General features: G+C 47.7%; 1 protein-coding gene and 2 pseudogenes across 2 annotated transcripts in view; 2 read left to right on the forward strand and 1 right to left on the reverse strand.

Moving 5' to 3' along the window:
- The window catches only part of LOC147456918 (potassium channel KAT3-like), a 142295-nt gene that overhangs the window by 42678 nt on the left and 80032 nt on the right, over window positions 1-19585 (reverse strand). The window lies entirely within an intron of this gene.
- On the forward strand, window positions 16937-17811 carry LOC147456919 (uncharacterized; annotated as a pseudogene).
- Window positions 18113-19215, forward strand: LOC147456920 (uncharacterized; annotated as a pseudogene).

The raw sequence follows: 19585 nt of genomic DNA on the forward strand, positions 1-19585 counted from the left end.
AGAAGACAAAGAGCACTACAGCCTCAGAGGCCGATCACAGATTTCTTTGGATCGAGAGAAGCAGGAGTGGAAGGAGAAGCAAGAGGCCAACAGCCAGCACAAAGGAGTACCCACAGTCATACCAAAGGCACGCTAATTGACAGAGCGACTAAGCTTAGGAAATCGAGACGACCACGACCAAGATGCAGAAGCACACTTCACAGGAGGAGACTACAACAAAGGATTAGAAGCATTCTAGCCAGACACCTAGAATGCTCCTAAGAAGTTTATTTAATACTTTGTATTTTGTTTTTCAGATTTATTTTCACACTTTCACACTTTTCACACTTAGTACTTTAGTACTAAGGTACCCAGACATTGTAACAGATTCACCACTTTTGTATCAGTTTGGTCTCATAGGTCATTCTGGCCTTTTGAAGACGTTAATATAACATTTCATTTCATTTCATTTCTCTCTCTCTCGCGCGCGCAGACTTGCTGGTTCACTGCTGCCCTGCTGGTCCACGCAGACCCTCCCCCACCATTGCGCAGCCCTGCTGCTGCTTATCAAGTGCACGCAGGTCTCTCTCTCTCTCTCTCTCTCTCTCTCTCTCTCTCTCTCTCTCTCTCTCTCTCTCTCTCTCTCTCTCTCCCCCACATGCTGCTCCCTCCACCTGCTGCAACGATTCCCATCTCACCCCACTCTTGCTGCTCCCGCCGGTCCCTTCCTTTGCTACTGCTCTTCCCCCACTCCCTACCTGTTGCAGTGTCACTTTCACAGGACACACAGTTAGTACAGTTGGTCTAGGATGGTTCACATTGGACGGACTCTCTGGTCTGGGCAGTGACACGTGGCAGCAGGGACACAAATGGTGGTCTAGTAGACAACATGGCCAGGTCACCACCACTCCGTTTGGGGATAGATTTAGATGGCTGACATTTATGAGCCGTTGGTGGCTCTTTATGGTTGTACATATGAGGAGTAGCTGTTAGGTCATGATCATCATCTTCTAGATATATGGTTTAGTGTCGTCGTTTTGGGTAGCGAGTATATACACAGCACGTCTTCACCATCCCTGCACATCTGAGCCTCGACACCCCCATTGTACCTGTGAGTCCTAGGCTGGAGCTGAGTGTGCTGGCACGCCAGAGTCTGTATCGGTTCTTTGAGATAGTCGAGTCATGTTCTGGTCTGCTGTTGTGTCTCTGTGAGCTCAGTTGTTATCTATTGTTCCTTTGTTTTCAGTCTGTTTTGAGTGAGATTGTCACGCACATTGCACTGAGGAGCACTCACTGTAGAGAGCACGACACACTATCCGCGCTACAAGTGCTCTCATTTGGCGATCACGGTGGGACCTCAACTGAAGTCTCACTCTCTGTTGAGATACAAATAGTGAAGCTAGTTGGTTTTTACCTAGCTTCGCCTACTTTGCCTTGCACTGTGTAGTCTGCTGGTCTGGTCCTCTCTCGCCCTGGTCCAACCAGCCCTCGTCCTTATTCTAGTCCTTCCTCGTCCTGGTCTAGTCCCTCCTCGTCCTGGTCCAGTGCTCCTGGTCCCTGGTCCCTGGGTCTAGTCACTTGCCTGGTCTAGTAGAGTCTAGACCTGTCTTCGGCCAGTTAAAGCAGTTAAAGATCTTCTTGCCCAAAGCTTGGTTGGATTTGTGGTCGCTGCATGACACATACAAGGCGGTCATTAGAGCGTCAAAGCACACTACTGAGTCCTCTGAAGTACTACAATAGAAGACGACCCTTGGTACCTAGTAGAAGTCCATCAACCTCATCACCCATACATACGACATCACCCATTCCTCCATCCGGTTCCACATCTTCCAGGTCGCCTTCCCCAATAAAGCTCTCTCCTATTTTGTTACAGCAAAGCTCTCTCCTATTTTGTTACAGCAGACTATTGAGCAACGCGCTCCTGAGCAAGAGGCCATGGATGATGGAGGCGTTGGCCAGTGTTTTGCCCAAGGTAAACATCAAGTTTCCTACCTTCAAGGGACTCTCTTCAAAAGATGTAGACGACCATGCAAGGAGGTTTGTATCTCTTTGTAGGGGTCGTGGTCTTAATAAAGAAGATGCTTATTTGGTACTCTTTCCATCTACCTTGGATGGCTTAGCAGACAAATGGTACAGTCAGTTTGCAGAGAACCATTTTGCAACTTGGGCAGCTTTAAGACAACATTCAGGCAAGGTGACTACCAGGAAAAGGTTTTGAATGAGTTGGCCAACATGGTTCTCCAGCTAGAGGAGACTTTTGCAAAACTTATGACTAAAACCAAGTCTCTGGTTGCCAAGCTTCCCCAGCAGCCCGATGAATTTATGGTTAAGAAGTGGGTGGAGAAGGCTCTTCCCAAAACTTCTCAGCAAAAACTCCGAGAGAGGCTCCGACTCGACGCCACTTTGAGGAGTTCGTCACAGCTGCTACTAGGATAGAGGGGGCTAGGAAGCTGTTCACCAACTCCCCTCACATGGAGACCCCCTCTGTGTTTTCGGAAAGTCCTGCTGATCCATTGACTTCTTTACGTAGGGAACTTGAAGCCCTAAAACTACAATGCGCCCTTCAAGAGAAGAAATCAATCTCTCTTAGACAGGAGAAACCACCACATCTTGAGACTTTGGATCAAATCAAGAGAGAGCTAGAAGAGCTTCGGCCTTAGCAGGAGACTAAAGCTATGGTATGGTGCAGCTCGTGTCGCTCTCCAGGACATCCTCCACAGGACTGTCCCCTTCGGGCTTATTGCCACTTCTGCGAAAAGTCTGGGCATGAAGACAAGGATTGCTACTATATCAAGGGATTGCGGCAAATACGATAAAGTCTAGGTCCTTCTCTCCAACAAGTAATAGCACTTGCATCCAACATGGTTTCACCCTATGGCCATCAAAACCCGATGCCACCTGTGTTGACAACACCTCCTATGCAAGGTATGCACAACAACTTTGCATCCCCCAGCTTTTATCATGCTAGGACTCCTTCAGTTCCCCAAAGCTTCTACACGTGAGCGTCCGGCCCCATGCAGCAACGACCGAGACCACCCCGGCCCTCCAATAGGCCAATTTTGTGCTACAGGTGCGGGGAGTATGGAGATTATCAGAGCAAATGTCCGTTGCCAGAAGGGTCCCCTCCTTGCCGACACTACCTTGAAGCTAAGGATCACTATAGTAAGGACTACCCAAAACAACGTGCATCCACATCTACAAGCACAAGCTAGAACTAGCAGGAGTTTACATTTCCAAAGGTTAACCTCATCACAGTAAGCACCATTCCACAGGCCCCGCCTTCCACTCTTGTAGTTGCCTCTCGAGATGGGTTGAAGCAGGTGGAAGAGCCGGCTGGTGTGCTCACATGGGCACAGAGAGCTGCTCTTGGTCTCAGCCTCCCTGGCAGTCCAATTTTTTCATCTCCAGTCACACAAATGAGTCAAACTCCCTTAGTAGCTGACAAACCAGCAAGTAGTGCCAAGAGCCAACCTACCTCTCTTCTATCAGATATTAATGGTGCTTTCATGGAAGCAGTAGAGGACTTGCAGAAGCTTAAGATACCAGAGAAAGATCTGATCAAAAGAGAGAAGCCTACAGCAAAGTCTATCTTGAAAAACACCTTTCAGCAAGTGTCACTGTACGACATGCTTCGACTTGATGCAAATTTTCAAAGTGACATCCTTTCCATCATCTAGTCTCTGTATCCTGGTGCAGGGCTTAGTGGTGGGCACCTACTTTTGAAGCCCTTGGAGTCCTACATAATTTCTTATCCAGCTGCTCCCCTCACCGACTACAAAAGTCCTCGTCTCACTGTGTCTATTCTTGGGCATCATTTCTCAGGCGTCATAGTGGATGGTGGATCTGGACTCAATCTGATGCCAGAATTTACTATGTTGGCTTTAGGTCTGCAGCCTACCCGCCCTACTCTATTCCCTGTTACATTGGCGAATCAGTGGACAGTCTATCCAGTGGGCATAGAAGATAAGGTGCCTCTGAAGGTACAAGACTTCACATTTAGCTTGGATTTTGTGGTGGTCAGTCTACCCCAGGTGGAGGGAGGATTTCCTTTGCTTATTGGTAGACCTTGGTTGCGGCATACTAAGGCACTTCATAATTGGGGAAACGACACCATGTGGATACATACTCCTGGCTCCCCCATGCAACCAATTCGACTCGAAGGAGGTATGGATCCAGTGGTTCATCATAGCTCATTGTCAGTACCGTCCAACCCCGACCCTGAGCAGCCCATCCCACTTGACAGGTCCGACGAAGACCTGCTGCAGTGGTTGGAAGCTACCACATCGATGCCGTGCTATGTGGTCTCTATTCAAGCCTCACCTATGCCTATCACACTCTCTCTCTCCCAACTCCTCAGGTGGACACCAGTGTCCCAAGCCCTACAGCAGAAAGTGTGCCAGTCAAAGAAGTAAGTGTGTTAGTCCTTGATGCCCATGATTCAAGTGTTCCTCTGATGGAAGCTGTCGGCCTTGGTGAACCTATAACACATCACCGAAGAGGGAAGAAATCTCCTCTGCATGAGCTCGCAAATGTTCCACCTCTTCCTCTTTAACATCTCCCGGGGCTGACGCCCTGCCCACTCAAAAGCACTCTGCTATGTTTGTGTCTGAAGACCTACCCTTCGAGGAGCTTCCACCAGGATGGTTACAAGAGGAGTATGCAGAGTTTCCAATTGATCAAACACCAGCCCATGATGTCTCGAAGCTCCAAAAGGCAGCTCACTTTTCATCTTCCGAAGCACCCTCCCTAGTTACACCTCCTGACCCGGTCAAAGAAGTCAACCTGGGCGCCCCTGACAGCCCTCAGCACGTCCTCTTAGCAGCCTAGTTATGGGAGCATCCTGCATTACTTGATCAGGTAGTTTCTTTTATACACTCTTTTATAGATGTATTTGCCTGGTCCTACAAGGATTTGGAAGGGATCCCACCAGAATTGGGTGTCCACACTATCCCTTTGGTTGAAGGGGCTAAGCCGGTCAGAGGCCGTGGTTTCTTTGAGTTAGTCAAGTCCCATGCTGTTCAAGTTCGATTGTTGATTCGTGGTGTTGTTTGCTCTGTTATTCATTGTCTTCTTAGTTTTCATTCTGTTGGAGTGAGATCTCATGCACATTGCACTGAGGAGCACCCACTGTAGAGAGCACGACGCATTATCCCCGCTACAGGTGCTCTCATTTTTGGCACGCCCGATGGGACCTCAACCGAAGTCTCACTCCGTCGAAAGTCAAGTCGAGGAGCTACCTGGTTTAAGCTCCCTGTATTAGTCTGTTCGTTTTGACTGGTCTGGGCCTGCTTCAGTTTTGACTCGTTTTGACTGGACTGGTTTGGGTCTCATAGGTCATTTTGACCTTTTGAAGACGTTTAATATAACAATTCATTTCATCTCTCTCTCTCTCTCTCTCTCTCTCACACACACACACACACACACACACACACGAAGTGGGGCTTGTGACCCTTTGCATTACACAAAAAGCCAACCAAAGGTCCGTACACAAGAAATATGGGAAAAACCCTGAAAGATACACAATGAGATCATGGGGAAAAATACCCATACAGCCACAAGATACATCAAAGGATAGGATATTGTGCTCATGAAGTGGTAAAGAAGCTCTCAAGCTGTAAGATTCCTACACAAATCTTCCAAAAGCTCTGTCCGCCTCAGGGAGTGTAGCGAAACTACATCATCCAATGGTGGCTACCTAAATGACAAAATATCTACAGTAAGAACCCTCCTGTAGGCTCATAGAATCCAAGGGACTGAACAACCACTATGTTTGTAAGAGTTACAACACCGTTGCTTCACCATTTTGTACGGCTAGTGATTGTCCCGAGCTGGCCACCCATCGCACATCACGTAGATTGCACGGGCCAACACTTAAGTACGTGCCCGACTGGTCATTTTCTGAGTCTGGCTGAATGCACACATTTTTAGCCATTTTTGGGCTTTTATGTTTTTTGCACCAGTTACACATTTTGCCCTACCTCAACCTAACATTCTATAAATAGAATGATTAGGGTCTTGTAGTCATTCATTGTGTAATCAGAGCATCATTTGCAAAGCACCTGTGTTTCTAGTGGTTTCTCTCTCTCTCTCTCTCTCTCTCTCTCTCTCTCTCTCTCTCTCTCTCTCTCTCTCTCTCTCTCTCTCTCTCTCTCTCTGTGCGCATGGGACTAGAGGATCAGGAGGTGTAGCAGTTCTTTTTAGAGAGGAGCTCCAACCACTACTGCACATAGTTCGGAGAGATGATCAGGCCAGATACTTGTGGGTGAGGCTGAGGGCAGAGACTGAACGTTTCTTGTACATCGCCATATGCTATTTTCCTCCCAGCACTTCAGTATATGCTTCACCCAGAGGACAGTCTCCTTACTCTGTACTTGATGATGATATCTGGGAGTTCTCCAGAGATGGAGACATCATACTCCTGGGGGATTTCAATGCCCGTACAGGCAACTCACAGATAGTCTTCTATGACACATCAGAGGAGATTCTTAGAGAGCTAGAGCCAGAGGAGATGGGACTTGAGAGATGCTCACACGACAGAGAGCATACAGAGTATGGGAGATACCTGAGAGAGATGGCGACTACTCACAGTTTAGCCATACTGAATGGCTTAACGACTTTCCCATTGTCTACAGGTTTTACTTGTTTTCCACACAGACATGGGTCTAGCACTGTAGACTATGTTCTGACACATCCGAGCTTTATCTCTCACATTCAGGATTTCACAGTGGGGCCCAGGCCTGTTGGGATAGCAGTAGATCATGCACCTTTAACATTATCAGTCTCCTTTGACTACAATACATCTGAGGCCTCACGGGGTGATAGACATCCACGCTATACTTTTACACCAGAGACTGACTCAGTCTATGTTGAGGAGATACGTAGGCTTTTATGCACATCAGAGCCAGTATACACAGTGGAGGAGATCACATCTATGCTGACAGTGACATTACATGGGGCAACGACAGAGGCATACCCACACACTCAGCCTAGGCTGAGACGTCGTTCTGGGCACATGCCTCAGAACAGCTGGTATGATAAGGAGTGTCGACAGAGGAGAGCTCAGATACAGCGGGAGCTTACATTGGGAGTGACCACCTATAGACAGTCTCGCATTGCTACACGACGACTAGTGCGACAGAAGAAGCGAGCTTTCTTGGTCCAGATGGAGCAAGATTTATATCAGCTCTTCCTTAGTAGAGATTCAGGAGAGGCTTGCCGTCTATTCCATGAGAAGTCTCCCCCACCAGTGATTACTTCTACAGAGATATGGGGGCAGTATGCAACATCTTTATACACTGTACCTAGACAACCACCACTACCAGACCCACCACAGCCATGTCCGGCTACGAGCACCTTCTTTACCACCGAGATGGTAAAGGAGGCCATTGACAGGATGAAAACCAGACGGGCACAGGATCATGAGGGTTTGGTAGCAGAGCACATTATACATGCTGGGGATTTGTTGGCAGAGATCCTTGGACGGCTTTTCAACCGTGTCATGTGTGAGGGCTTCCCTGAGTCTTGGAGATTATCTACTTTGGTACCTATCTTCAAGACAGGAGACCCCACAGTGCCGGGGAATTACCGTACTATCATGGTAGGACACACATTGGCACGGTTATATGCATCCATCCTCGAGCATAGGTTGAGCAGTTCGGCAGAGATTATGGGCATACGGGCACCTGGGCAGGCTGGTTTCAGAAGGGGTTTCTCCACACTAGATCATGTCTTTACACTCAGAGCTATCATTGAGGAGGGTCGAGCACATGGTAGACGGATATACTGCAGCTTTGTGGATTTCCGCAAAGCTTTTGACACAGTACCGAGGGCCAGATTGATGCACCGACTTATGGAATTGGGGGTACCCACAGAGCTGATGTGGGGGATTATGGCATTGTACAGTTCAGTGATGGGTCATGTACGCACATCAGAGGGGATATCTGACATAGTTCACTCCACTATCGGAGTGAAAAAGGGATGCCCACTGTCCTCTACTTTATTTGGTATGTATGTTGATGGGGTCTCTGATTATATTGACAGAGGAGGAGATAGAAGTGCTCAGCTTGCTGGGACATGGATCCCTCTTTTATTGTATGCTGACGATATCGTGTTGATATCAGACTCGCCAGAGGGTATGCAGAGACATTTGGACGCATTGCATAGTTTTGCAGAGGATAGTGGATTGTCTGTCAACCTTGGTAAAACCAAGGTCATGGTATTTAATACCACGCCACAGTGGGTTAGGAGATCAGCACCTACTTTCACATATGGGCAGGACAATATGGAGTACACTGATGCATACACATATCTTGGGGTGGTCTTTAGTGGACCGAGCTTCACACTGAAAGTGGCAGTAGACACTAGATTGACTCGTGGCTATGCAGCCCTAGGTGGTTTAGAGAGGATTTGTTCGCAGGTTCAGTTCCAGGAACCTCGAACAAAGCTCTGGCTTTTCGATACTTTGGTCGCTTCAGTTATGCACTACGGGGTTCAGGTTTGGGGACCGTCTATTGACAGTGCTGGATGGAGTAATATGGAGAGACCCCTGAGATCTATGATTTCTAGGCTGATTAGAGCCAAGGCCTCAGTCCCACATGACATCATACGAGCGGAGCTGGCTGCCCCACCTATGGAGGTTGAGGCACTCACCAGATCAGTATCATTTGTACACAGCTTATGGGACACCACCAGGGACAGGTATGCCAGGCTTGCTCTTGAGTCATCCAGACAGCTGGCATTACAGGGAGATACATCATGTTGGTATGCACAGATGAGCTCATGGTTTCAGAGGCATGGTTTCAGCATGGACAGGCTGCTCCCTTTCCACTATTCTCTTGATGCACCATCCTTGGCTCTTACACGGATGGAGACTACTAGAATCATTCGGCAGGATCTTATCCAGCTTGATAGCAAGAGGACATGGATAGAGCCATCACGGGAGTTGGGTACGAAGAGGGTTTTCTATAGAGAGCATCTTCTTCAACTCACACCATACGGATTTGTCACACGGCCGAGTTACATGGACACACATCTATCTCATGGGTTACGATGTGCTATAGGCCAGATTCGCACATCTTCACACCAGCTTGGGATTGAGACAGGTAGATTCAGAGGCATACCAGCAGACAGTAGGATATGTCAGTTATGCCATGCAGAGCCAGAGACGGAGTTTCACTACATATGTCGCTGCACAGTCTACTATGAGATACGGGGACGCTTTCATTGTCTATTCAGAGATGGTTTTGACTCATTAGATAGAGTCATGAGATATCAGGATCAAAGATGTCTCGGATTATTCCTACTTGAGATTCAGAGACATAGAGACGCTCTATTGAATGGGCAAAGACAGAGACAATCCCAGAGACGCATCTCAGATTTCTTCAGTCTGAGTACCACAGAGGCAGAGGGGACACCACCACCACAGAGCTCGGTTCCCATCCATACACACACCAACGGTACTCTCATTGATCGAGCTATAGAGTTAGGGAGATCGAGACGACCGCGACTGAGGAATGGAGCCATGCAACACCGGCGGAGATTGCGGCAGAGGATCCACAGGATTCTAGCACGACACCCAAAGTGTCGATCAGGATAGGCTTCATGCTACTGCTATATTGTATCATGGTGACACTTATCCCCACTTTGTACCCTTATGGCATGATACCATTGCTCAGCCTACCAGCCACCCATAGGAGTCGGTAGCACTCCTATCAGTTCTTTGTTTGTAGTTTTCTTTGTTTGTACCCAGACTTGGTACTAGACTCATCATTGTAATCAGTTGGTCTCATAGGTCATTTTGGCCTTTTGTAGACGTTAATATATCATTTCATTTCACTCTCTCTCTCTCTCTCTCTCTCTCTCTCTCTTCTAGTCTGAGATGCTCTTCGGCGTATAGTACGTCGCAAGAAAAGGGCATTTTTAGCCAAACTGGAGAATCATAGCAGAGCTGGCAGTACTGATGGATGGAGATGTATGGAGAGGCCCTTGGTGTCTATGATTTCTCGGGCCAAGGCATCAGTACCACATGACATTGTTAGGGCGGAGCTCACTGCTTCTCCATTGGTAGTGGAGGCACTCACTCAATCAGTTTCATTTATGCATAGCACCTGGGCTTTCCCTAGAGACAAAGATGCTCGATTAGCACGAGAGCCTTCGCGACAGCTGGCATTGCAGGGAGATAGATCATGTTGGTATGTAGAGATGGCATCTTGGTTTCAGTTACATGGCTTTAGTATGGATCGGCTACCCCCATTTCAGTACTCTCTGGATGCCTCCTCCCATCTCTGTCACTAGAGCAGAGATTACCAAGCTCATCAGAGAGGACTTGATTCAGTTGGATAAGAAGAGGACATGGATACAACGTACAAATGAGTTGGGTACGAAGACGGCCTTCTATAGAGAGCATCTTAACTAGCTTACCGAGGATGGTTTTCTGATCAAACCAGGATACATGGATACTCAACTATCCCACGGGATACGATGTGCTATTGGTCAGATACGCACATCCTCACATCAGCTAGAGATCGAGACAGGAAGATTTAGAGGAGTACCCGCTAAGTCCAAGATTTGTCAAGTGTGCCAGATAGAGCCCAAGACAGAGCTACATTACATATGTCACCGCCTAGTATACTATGAGATACGAGGCCGCTTTCACTGTCTATTTAGAGAGGGTTTTGGACCACTTTCTAGAGTCATGAGATACCAAGATCAGAGATGCCTCGGATTATACTTACTGGAGATTCGAAGACAAAGAGAGGACCTCTTCAAGAGGGGCACAATGACAGAGATCCAACGAGACAGCCGCAGATTACAGATTTCTTTCAGTCACAGACAGAGGAGTTCGAGTAGCCCCCACAGCAGAGCAGCTCCAAAGTCACAAGAGGCATACTGCTTGATCGGGCGATAGAGTTGGGGAGGTCCTGTCGCCCACGGATGTGGGGGCCCTCTCGACATCGACGCAGATTGCGACAGAGGATCCATATCATATTGGCGCAACATAGGAGCCATCCTTTTGGATACTGATGTATATGTATATGATGCTTCTACTGTCAATTGTATCAGCTCACCCCCCCTTTGTGTCCCCTTTGTATCAGCTTTCACCCCACCCTACCCCCTATTTTCTTTTGAGTTCTTTGTACTTTTTGTACCCAGATCTAGTATTAGATTCACCACATGTAACCTTTTGGTCTCATAGGTCATTCTAGCCTTTTGAAGACATTACTATTACATTTCATTTCATTTCATTTCTCTCTCTCTCTCTCTCTCTCTCTCTCTCTCTCTCTCTCTCTCTCTCTCTCTCTCTCTCTCTCTCTCTCTCTTTCGGAAAACGTCAGGGCTGTATATTACTGAGTACAATATAATCCCCAGCGGATGCCAAAATAGCCTATCACGTGGGGTGTACAAGCTGAATGTAAGGAGGAGAGCCACTATAGTGACAACTCGACTAAAACAATCTCTCTCTCTCTCCACATCATCGACGGAGACTACAGCAGAGGATTCGAGCCATACTCTCTCGATGTCCAGAGTGCAGATGAGGATGGATCTCCACCATATCTTCCCCCATTCTTTCTTTGTACTACACATTGTATTTTGTTTCAGTTCTTTTTTATTCCGGACATGGTATCAGACTCACTTTGTTGTAACGGCTTGGTCTTATAGGTCATTTTGGCCTTTTGAAGACGTTAATATATCATTTCATTTCATTTCATCTCTCTCTCTCTCTCTCTCTCTCTCTCTCTCTCTCTCTCTCTCTCTCCCCATATAGAGACTGGCCGATTTCGAGGGGTGCTGGCAAGGGCCAGGATTTGTCACCTATGTAACTTAGAGCCAGAGACAGAGCTACACTACACATGTCATTGCCCGACGTACTTTGAGATACGCGGCCGCTTCCACTGCTTGTTCAGAGAAGGCTTCGGACCTTTTTCTAGAGTCATGAGATACAAGGATCAGAGGTGTCTCGGATTGTTCCTACTATAGCAGCGCAGACTCAGGGAGAGCTTGCTAAGGACATCAGGGAAAAGACAGTCTCAGAGACGGATCAAAGATTTCTTTACACCGGCCAGGGGGGAGCCAGAGGAGCAGTCAGTACAGCAGATCTCAGAGCCCACCCATACCAGAGGTACAATGCTTGATCGAGCTACTCAGCTAGGCAAATCCAGATGCCCACGACCTCGGGGGGTCTCCTACCATCGACGAAGGCTGCAACAGAAGATATAGATCACTCTTAGCTCAACATGCAAGACGCCCAACTAGAGTACTGACCATGGAGGAGGTTGATGAGATTCGACAACGACCGATGAGGGATTTCATCTGAACCCACCAACCCCTCCCCCCTGCATCTCGTCTCAATCCCGAATCAGCTTCATATTTATTTTCCTTCCTCAGTGTTCTAGTGTTTAGTTCTTAGTTAGTTTAGTTCTTTTAGTTTCGTACTCCGACATGATATCAGATTCACCAGTCGTAACTTTTTGGTCTCATGGGTCATTTCGGCCTTTTGAAGACATTAATATAACATTTCATTTCATCTCTCTCTCTCTCTCTCTCTCTCTCTCTCTCTCTCTCTCTCTCTCTCTCTCTCTCTCTCTCTCTCTCTCTCTCTCTCTCTCTCTCTCTCTCTCTCTCTCTCTCTCTCTCTCTCTCTCTCTCTCTCTCTCTCTCTCTCTCTCTCTCTCTCTCTCTCTCTCTCTCTCTCTCTCTCTCTCTCTCTCTCTCTCTCTCTCTCTCTCTCTCTCTCTCTCTCTCTCTCTCGGAGGACAACGGACTGTCGGTAAATTTGGGTAAAACCAAAGTTATGGTGTTTAACACCACACCGCAGTGGGTCAGGAGATCGGCACCTACATTTGCATATGGCCAGGATACAGTAGAGTACACAGATGCATACACCTACCTTGGTGTGGTATTTACAGGAACGAAGTTTACTCTTAAGAAAGCAGCGGATGCTAGATTGTCCAGAGCCTTTGCGGCCTTGGGAGGGTTGGAGAGGATGTGTTCACAAGTGCAATTTCAGGAACCACGAACAAAACTTTGGCTCTTTGATACTGTGGTGGCTTCGGCTATGCTTTATGGGGTCCAGATTTGGGGACCATCTGTGGATCAAGATAATTGAAAGTCAATGGATAGATCTTTCGTATCTATGATTTCCTGAATGATTAGATCCAAGGCCTCCGTACCACACGCAATTACCCGAGCGGAACTAGCTGCCCCTCAGATAGAAATTGAAGCTCTTACCAGATCAGTGTCTTTTATACATGGTTTGTGGGATACAAATAATTGCCAATAGATTGGCCCTCTAATCCTCTCGACAATTAGCAATGCAAGGGGATACATCATGCTGGTATGCGCAAATGTCCTCGTGGTTTCAGAGACACGGGTTCAGTATGGAAAGATTACCCCCATTCCAATACTCTCTTGAGGCTCCATCACTAGCAATAACACGAACGCAAATTAATAAAATCATCCGACAGGATCTTATATAGTTGGATACTAAGAGGACGTGGGTAGACCCTACACAAGAATTGGGCACGAAGATGGCCGACTACAAAGAAAACTTCCTACAGCTATCTGAAGATGGATTTGTGATTCGCCCGAACTACATGGATACCCACCTGTCTCATGGTTTGAGATGTGCTATTGGTCAGATTCGTACATCCTCACACCAGCTGGAAATTGAATTTGGCAGATTTAGGGGAATCCCACCTGAGAGCAGAATTTGCAAGTTATGCGGAATGGAGCCGGAGACAGAATTACACTACATATGCCACTGCACAGTATACTATGAGATACGTGGGCGTTTCCATTGCCTATTTAAAGAAGGCTTTGGACCTCTAGATAGAATCATGCAATACCAAGATCAAAGATGCTTAGGCTTGTACCTACTGGAACTACATTGGCACAGGGATAATCTAATGAGAAGACAAAGAGCAATACAGCCTCAGAGGCACATCACAGATTTCTTCCGATCAAGAGAAGTAGGAGTGGAAGGAGAAGCAAGAGGCCAGCAACCAGCACAAAGGAGTACCCACATTAATACCAAAGGCACCCTAATTGACAGAGCGATTGAGCTTAGGAAATCGAGACGACCACGACCGAGATGCAGAAGCACACTTCACCGGAGGAGACTATGACAAAGGATTAGAAGCATTCTAGCCAGACACCCAGAATGCTCCTAAGAAGTTTATTTAATACTTTGTATTTTGTTTTTCACATTTATTTTCACACTTTCACACTTTTCACACTTAGTACTTTAGTACTAAGGTACCCAGACATTGTAACAGATTCACCACTTTTGTATCAGTTTGGTCTCATAGGTCATTCTGGCCTTTTGAAGACATTAATATAATATTTCATTTCATTTCATTTTCTCTCTCTCATTCGCCAGGACTTGACTCAGCTAGACACCAAGAGGACATGGATACAGCCAACACAGGAGCTGGGCACGAAGATGGCTTTCTACAGAGAGCATCTCCTCAAGCTTACGGAGGATGGTTTTGTGACAAGGCCCAGATACATGGACACCCACTTGTCTCATGGGATACGATGTGCTATTGGCCATATACGCACATCCTCACACCAGCTGCGGATCGAGACTGGGAGATACAGTGGAGTACCAGCAGAGGCCAGGACATGCCTCCTGTGTGACATCGAGCCTGAGACAGAGTTGCACTACACATCCCACTGCCCCGTCTACTATGAGATACGAGGCTGCTTCCATTGCTTGTTTAGAGAGGGCTTTGGACCATTCTCTAGAGTCATGCGGTACGAGGATCAGAGATGCCTGGATTTGTTTTTGCTCGAGCTGCGCAGACACAAAGAGAGCTTGATGAGAGGAGAGGCTAGCCAGTCTCAGAGACAGATCACAGACTTCTTTAGAGCTGCCACTGGACACCCGGAGGAGTTACTACCACAGCATAGCTCGTCGCCTCACACCAGAGGCACACTGATCGACCGAGCGACTGAGCTGGGGAGATCCAGATGCCCATGACTGCGGAGGACTACACAGCATCGACGACGGAGGATGCATCAGAGAATTCGGATCACTTTGGCTCGACATGCACGACGCCCGGTCAGACTACTGACCATGGAGGAGATTGATGAGATCCGCCAGCGAGCGATGCTGGATCTCCTGTGATCTAGCTATCCCATCTAGTTGTTTAGCTGCTTAGTTCACACCTAGCAGTTCAGGATTCCATAGTATTTTATTTTTTCATTTTGTCATTTTGTCATCTTGTTACTCTGACTTTGTATCAGATCCACCACATTGTACCTATCTGGTCTCATAGGTCACTCTGGCCTTTTGAAGACGTTAATATAACATTTCATCTCTCTCTCTCTCTCTTCGAGTTCTTATGGAAGCGTCTCGATTGAAAGAAAAAAAGTTGTATTGTTGCTTTGTGGATTTCAAGAAAGCTTTTGACATGGTACCGCGAGGAAATCTTTGGAGACGTATGCAAAGCCTTCAAGTGCCGAGAGAATTTATGCATGCAGTCTTTCTCATCTACCAAAAAGTGATATGTCGATTACGTATGGGAGATGGAATTTCAGAATTTTTTGCAAGCACTATTGGTGTCAAACAAGGATGCCCACTTTCCCCAACCCTCTTTGAGCTACTCATTGATGAATTGGAATGCATGGTTCTTGACTTTATGCAGCAAGAAGGCATAGAAGAGGTTAAGATCGGAAATGCGGTGATCATGCTTTTGCTTTATGCCGATGATGTAGTGCTCTTGACACATACCTTAGAAGATGCACAAAAGCTTATGAGTGTCTTGGAACGCTTTTGCCTACATAGCGGGCTAATCGTGAATGGATCCAAAACCAAGGTTATGCTTGTAAAGACCCTCAATGATGAAAATCCATGCATTGTATACAACAATGAGAAACTTGAAGTGGTAGATCACTTCAAGTGCCTTGGCCTTGAGGTTCCATCCAATCATAAATGGAAGGATTGTGCAATGTGTGCTTGGAAGCCGGAAAGAGGGCCTATTATGCATTTGAGAACATGTGCAATGCAGGAGAGATCAAGTATTGGGCTCTCAAAAAGTACCTCTTTGACACATTGGTGACACCGGTGCTTCTTTATGGAGTGGAGGTGTGGGGTGGAAGCATCGGGAAGTCTACTTGGAAAGAGTTTGAGAATGTCCAAAAGCGTTTTCTCACCAACTTTCTCCAAGTCAAGACACAAACACCCTACATGCTCTTACTTCTTGAGTCCGGATTGCTTCCCATTGAGGTCTTTCTCACTTCAGCCATTACACCACACACGTTGCCCCAAACTACAAATCTCTCTTCTTCTCGGAACGAGGTAACCGAACCCATTCCTACATCCTTGAGCCCATCCCGTTGAGTGCGATCCGCACCATTGCCTCCATTCGTCTTAGCTCCCATTCTCTACGCTGCGAGACAAAACGTTGGGGCACTGGCGAGGAGTGTCATCGACTTTGCACCTTATGCCCTCGTCAAGTGCGAGAGAGTGAGTACCACACACTACTTGAGTGCTCAGCTTTTGACCACATTAGGTCCTCTTTTCCCCATATATTCAGCCATGATCTCTCCCTACATACCTTCCTCTCCCAACCACGATGTGGACTCTCTATTGCGACGCTCATTTCAACCATTTTTGAGCATCGAGAGTCACTTATGAACTCCACTCACACCACGTGACATGTTCGTTTGGTCCCATAGGTCATATTTGACCTCCCAGGACGATAATAGAACTCTCTCTCTCTCTCTCTCTCTCTCTCTCTCTCTCTCTCTCTCTCTCTCTCTCTCTCTCTCTCTCTCTCTCTCTCTGGTGCAGCACACCCTTACAAGCTTGGCTGAACCCACGCCTCTGCTACCCCCCCCCCCGGCCCCAGCCCTGCCCTCAGCCTGCATTGCTCTCTGCCGTACAGTCCCACATTGGTATGAGGTTCAACACTTGGTGACCCGCACGAGCGCCCCTCCACCCCACCCTCCCATCATGGCACCCCTTGATAAGAGGGAGGTGGAGGAAATGATAGCTCGGGCCATCTCCCTGGTCAAGGAGGAGGCCGACAAAGCACTCAACACAGAGATGCGCAAGTTGTCGGACAAAATTAAGCAATTGGAAGAGGAGAGGAAGCAAACGGAGGAGCAGATTAAAGTTCTCACTGCAGAAAGGGATGCATGGAAGCTAGCACACGCAAAAATTCAGCAGGAGTTCACTAGAGAACTTCAGCGCATGCAAGAGGACATACATCATATGAGAGGGGTAGCACGAGAAGAAGGTGAAATCTCCCAAATAGAGGAACTCAAAGAAGGACTGAAAAAAGAATGCATAGCGGAGCTCAAGGAAGACATGATACAGGAATTAGATGCAAAGCAAAGGAATTGGATCGAGGTAGTAAAGAAAAACATCAAGAAAGAAGTGCAGGAAGAGAATGCGAAAGAAGATGTGATAAGGGTTCAGGACACACTGGAAGAGGAGAAGCTACGTTATGCACGTAGGCTAAACGTGCGTATTACTGGACTCCCAGAAGGGGCTTCACCTGATTCAGATGCGCAGGAGTTTTGTCGGAGCATGGGATACACGACCATGCCATTCACATGGATCTGGAGGGCAGGGAAAGATGCAACTAGATCTAGAGCTCTTATTTTACAGACGCAGTCTCAGGAGGACAGAGTTGCTTTCTTTCGAAAGCGAGCCATACTACGTGGCGGCCCGGTGAGATCATATATATGGATGAGGACTTGACCAGGATGCAGATTGAGCATAGGAGAGCATGAATGCCTCAGATCCTACAGGCCAGGAGGGAGGGCAGAAAGGCCTTCTACCGTGATGGTAGGGTCTTTATCGATGGTTGCCCTACTAAATAGGGCCACGTGGCCTATGAGACATCAGTACCACCGGAGATATTGATTAGAGGAGTAGTATGGAACTGCAATGGCTCTCTATGGATGCAGCTAGACATGCTAGAGGAGGTCATGGAGGGGCATGATTTCATATGTATCACAGAGACTCATGAGAGCCCGGAGAGGGGACAACCTCGTATTACCGGATTCCAGTGGGAGTCAGCTTTCAGGCATACTACACGCCAGAGTACAGCTAGAGGGTCGGGGGGAGTGGCTATTTTGTTTAGACATACTCTGCAGAGTCACATTCAGATCATGAGCAGGGATGAGGAGGCCAGATATCTATGGGATATCACATCAGAGATGGATTTATCTAGCCATTTTCTATTTTCCTCCACGTGGATCTAGATACGCGGGTCAGGAGGGTGCGGGACAGGTCAGAGATAGTGACTCCCCATACGCGTCTCTATCGGAGGATATCCTACATTACTCCACACTCGGAGAAGTCTTCCTCTTGGGGGACTTCAACGGCCGCACCCAAACCAGACAGTGTGAGATATATGACATGGAGCAGCCCGATATTTTGAGGACTCTTGACCCGGAGGAGATGGGGATCGGCAGATCTTCAGACGACACAAGCCAGGATACCACAGGATATGGTAGATACCTTCTAGAGTTGGGCAGCAGACACCATCTCGTTATTTATAACGGGATGCATCGATGGCCAGATTCTACCGGACTGACTTGCTTCCCACATGGAGGAGGGGGGAGTATTGTGGATTACGTCTTGGGACCTCTATCTGCTGCACACTTATTACAGTCATTCAGTATTGGACGCTGCCCACTGGGAGCCGACCACACCTTTCTTAGCTTTGCACTCTCATCCTCCGTCTCACTTGACACTCCACCTCCTACACACACTCACACCACGATCCACTTTACTCATGAGCTCTCACATGTCTACATTGATCATCTCCACTCACGCTTGCTCTCCCTTGACCCTCATGCCCCACTCGACACACTTACCACACAATTCACACAGATTCTCCATGATTCAGCTCTTCATAGTTTTCCTCATAGCACTCAACACACCCATCTAGAGTGGGGTCTATGCCACAGAATGGCTGGTATGATGATGATTGCCGGGAGCGCCGCAGAGGTCTTCGCGCAGCAGAGGCTCGTGGCGAGATCACACACAGACAGGCACAGAGGCGCATGCAGTCCCTTATCCGCCGTAAAAAGCGGGAATGGGAAGAACGTCAGTATTGGGAGTTATATCACTTGCTCATGAGTAGAGATAGTGGAGAGGCCTGGCGACGCATCCGCGAGCGAGGGCGCCCGACACCTATACATGATCCTCACCTTTGGCATGATTATGCAGAGCGCCTCTACCAGATACCAGGGCAGCCACCTATACCCACACCATAGAGACCACGACCGATTACAGCATCATTCTTTACATCTCATATGGTGAGCAGAGCCATCTCACACCTCCAGCATGGACGAGCTAGAGATCAGTCTGGATTACAGGCAGAGCATTTGATTTATGGGAGATACCATGGTACCACTTATTGCTCACCTCTTCAACAGGGCTCTAGTAGAGGGATTCCCAGACTCGTGGACAGAGCATACCATTGTGCCTATCCTATCCACAAGTCAGGGGATGTTATGGACCCGGGCACATATCGCACTATAATGATAGGGCCCATGCTGGCCAAGTTATATCGAGCAGTATTGCAGGAGGCATTGAGCACTCTAGCCGAGACGGAGGGTCTTAGAGCTCCAGGCCAGGCAGGAT

Source organism: Adiantum capillus-veneris, chromosome 5 (assembly GCF_014529385.1).
Source record: "Adiantum capillus-veneris isolate H3 chromosome 5, ASM1452938v2, whole genome shotgun sequence".
Lineage (NCBI taxonomy): Eukaryota > Viridiplantae > Streptophyta > Polypodiopsida > Polypodiales > Pteridaceae > Adiantum > Adiantum capillus-veneris.